Source organism: Lipotes vexillifer, unplaced genomic scaffold, assembly GCF_000442215.2.
Source record: "Lipotes vexillifer unplaced genomic scaffold, Lipotes_vexillifer_v1.1 scaffold70, whole genome shotgun sequence".
In the NCBI taxonomy this organism is placed as follows: Eukaryota; Metazoa; Chordata; class Mammalia; order Artiodactyla; family Lipotidae; genus Lipotes; species Lipotes vexillifer.
The window spans coordinates 4,869,460-4,872,950 of record NW_006789896.1 but is presented as its reverse complement, the minus strand read 5'-3'; the positions used below and the strand labels follow the sequence as shown (position 1 = coordinate 4,872,950).

The 3,491-nt window shown below is 37.7% G+C and overlaps 1 pseudogene; it reads right to left on the bottom strand.

The window, feature by feature from the left end:
* Window positions 1-1,902: 1,902 nt before the first annotated feature.
* LOC103070035 (60S ribosomal protein L7 pseudogene) lies at window positions 1,903-2,643 on the bottom strand (annotated as a pseudogene).
* Window positions 2,644-3,491: the final 848 nt, after the last annotated feature.

Genomic DNA, 3,491 nt, shown 5'->3' with positions numbered 1-3,491 from the left:
AGGCTCCGGACGCGCAGGCTCAGCGGCCATGGCTCACGGGCCCAGCCGCTCCGTGGCATGTGGGATCTTCCCGGACCGGGGCACGACCCCGTGTCCCCTGCATCGGCAGGCGGACTCTCAACCACTGCACCACCAGGGAAGCCCCACTTCAGTCATTTTTATTTCAATTTGCCAGATATCATTTGAAAGCAATTTCATAAACATTGAAGTGGCTATGAAGTTCAGTGTTTGTATCTGGCAGGTGGCTTATAAAATTTAGGGAACTACCTGGTTTTGAAGAATTGGGATGATGTGTCAAGGTTCAATCAGAGTAGCAAACCATCTTGAGTGATTAGAACGAGCGATTTATTATGGGGTTTAGACCTTACACAATTGTGGGGGCTGATAGACCTTACACAATTGTGGGGGTCTTTGTAGGCTCTTGCCTCAGCATCCAGTGTTGGAACTGAAATTGCCATTGGTCAGTCTGACCAGCAGTTGGAAAAAAAAAAAAGCTTGAAATGGACAGAAGTGAGAATGAACTAGAAACTCATGAGAATAACTGAATCCATGAGCAGAAACTGGTCAGAGACAGATAGGGATCCCACTTCCAATCTCAAAGAGACTGGATGACTGGAAAGAGAAGATGGTACCCTTCACCGAGGAACTGTGCATGCACTTGGCCAAGGAGGGAGAAGTTGAAAGAGCAGATCCGGCAGGAGCTGGAGGAACTGTGGGTCCAGGCGCTGCTGCACCTCACCTGGGTGAGCTAGTGGATCCCTGACAATGTATATGAGCTGTCATTTTGCCTGGTACCCAACCAGATGCACCAATGTTCAGAGCATTAAAAAAAAGAAATGCTGGACTTCTGCCTTCCACATGTTACACAAAATGTCATTTGTGGGTGATGCTAACTCGAAACTCTGCAGGGAAGGGAATGCTGGAAAGCAACCATAGTACTTGCTTAGTTAAGGTGACACAGCACAAAGTCACTCAATGACATAACTCAAAAGGGAACGTCTCTGGGCACACGGAAATGTAATGGAGACCTCACACTCTGGAGAAGGCACCTTTCCAGGAACCTTATTTATTGGTAAATAGCAAAGTGTCACTGTTCAACTTGCAAAGTTGCATTTTTTTGTTTGAAAATTGTTACATTTAATTTACTAATCCTTGTAAGCCATGATACTTATACATGGAAAATTACTCTCTCTACGAATGCTGAAGTTTCTGATAATCTCAGAGAAAAATTTTACTAACTGGAATATATCTTCAGGTTTTTTTGTCACACTGAAGTGCGTATATATTTCAACCAAAATATTTATACAGGTATTATCTTATTCCTTTAATTCAGGGAAACTTTTTGTGATAAAAAATTGGTAAGGTAAAACTCATCGAATTATCTGTCTTTTTGTAATTCTTTTGAATGTTTTGCCAAATTAAGGTGCCTCAAAATCATAGGCTTTCTCAATTTCATTTTACATTACTAAAAACATAAACTTATATGATTTTTAAAGAAGCTCTCTATCAAAATATGCTTTGCACAGTTTGAGATATTCTAAAGCATGTTTATAGAATTTTAAAATAAAATGTTACACATTATTTGTGCTCTCATCATTTAATATGTTTAAATTTCCTTCATGCTTTTTTGGGGATAAATTTAATGTGTTCTTATATACCAGTTTTGTTTCCAGTAATTGTCATTCACTGAATTCTTCACGCTGTATTTTTTTGGTATTCATTTGTTGACTACTTGATTAAGGTTTTCAAAGTGATTTTGAACAAAATGCAACCAAAATTTAGAGAACTCATTTATTTACAAAATTAATGCCATTGTAGAACAAATAGGTCAATGTTTTTTCAATTTAAAAGCAGTCACTGTTTCTTAACTGACCAGATTACAAAAATAATCATGCAGATACCTTAGTTCATCCTTCTAATAAGCCTATTGATCTAGTTTTCCCTGTTGCCAGCATCTCCACCTTCTACAAAATAGGTGGTCTTTTCTTCATTCCACCTCATGGAGAAGACAGTTTGAAGGGCCAGAAGAAGTTGTTTGCTTCTTTGAAACACTTCTCAATAGCATAGATCTGATGAATCAGATCCTCCATGCAGATGATGCCATAGTTACCAAGAGATCGAACAATCAACACATCTGTCAGGGCAATTCGCTTCTTGTTGCTTTTGCCATAACCACGCTTGTAGATCGACTCATTTCCTGACTTCAGGTTTGGGTATCCCCTGTAATGTATGGCTCCACAATTCTCAGCATGTTAATTGAAGCCTTGTTGAGCTTCACAAGGTGCCATTGAAGATCTGACGGAGGCGAAGAAGCTGCAACACCTTACAGACCTTTGGGCTCACACCATTGATACCTCTGATCCTGATGACAAATGCCAGTTTGGGTTCCACGGGTACATGGAAGTTTCCAGCTTGTCTTGCCATCCTAGCCATTCGAATCTGAATTCTGTACATCTGCCTGTATCCCTTGTGACAATGCTTAGCTTTTTCATAGATAAGCTTCCTCCTTGCCTTTCGAAGCATCTTTTGGGCAAACTTCTTTCTTAGGTGCTTGATCTTAAGCTCTGCAAAATTCTTTCGCTTTTCCTTAAGGGTTTCTGGCATAGCAGCAACCTTCTTTTTCTTCTCTTCTGCACCCTCCATGGTTCCAGCCAGGAAAGAGGCCAAATAACTTGATTTTTAAGGTAATTCTTCGAAATTTCAAATCTAAAACCCAATTGATAAAAAAAATAATAATAATGATGAGCAGCAAAGAAAGAAAAATTATACAGTCGTGGTAACGTCTTTTTAAAAAGTTACTTTTACTTCAGCTTAGTCAAAAAATCTTTGTACTTCAGTTAATGTATTTTGACTATATAAAATTGTAAATTTTAGCATCTATTTCAACTAAAATCTCATATAAGTGAAATTAAAAAAAGAGTCATTTGATCTAAATGAAAAGTCATGGTTGATAGAGTGGTGTGCAATTGAACCTTCTATAGCTTTACGTATTAAATCATAATTTTTTTGGTATAGATTTCTTTGAATAACTACTAACTTTTTAAGTAGAATACAGTACTCCTTTAGCAGATTTATGTTTTTTGCTTTTCTTGTAGTCAGTGATATCACTATGATCTCTCCATGGTGGATGGTAAATGTTAACACATATGTCATGCAAGTTATAAGCTCACATCAGCTTTTTAAGCAGTAGAAATTCAGAATTTAAGTTCTCCTTAAATATGTATTTTTTGTGGCTTTGAGCTCACTGATGGCTAGAGTTTATTGCAAAATAAAAAAGTATTGTCGAATATTTACATAAATAAATAAATAAATAAATATGTTATTGTAGGTTCTCACCATACACTGAAGGAGATAACCCAATAGTAAAAGCACACAGACTACTCTTATGGTATCCATGACAGGACTGCTATAATTTTCTACTTTTCTTGCTGACCTCACCACCTTTGTACATCTTACAGGCATGGGTTATGGCATTTAAGAATCCAGCAAAG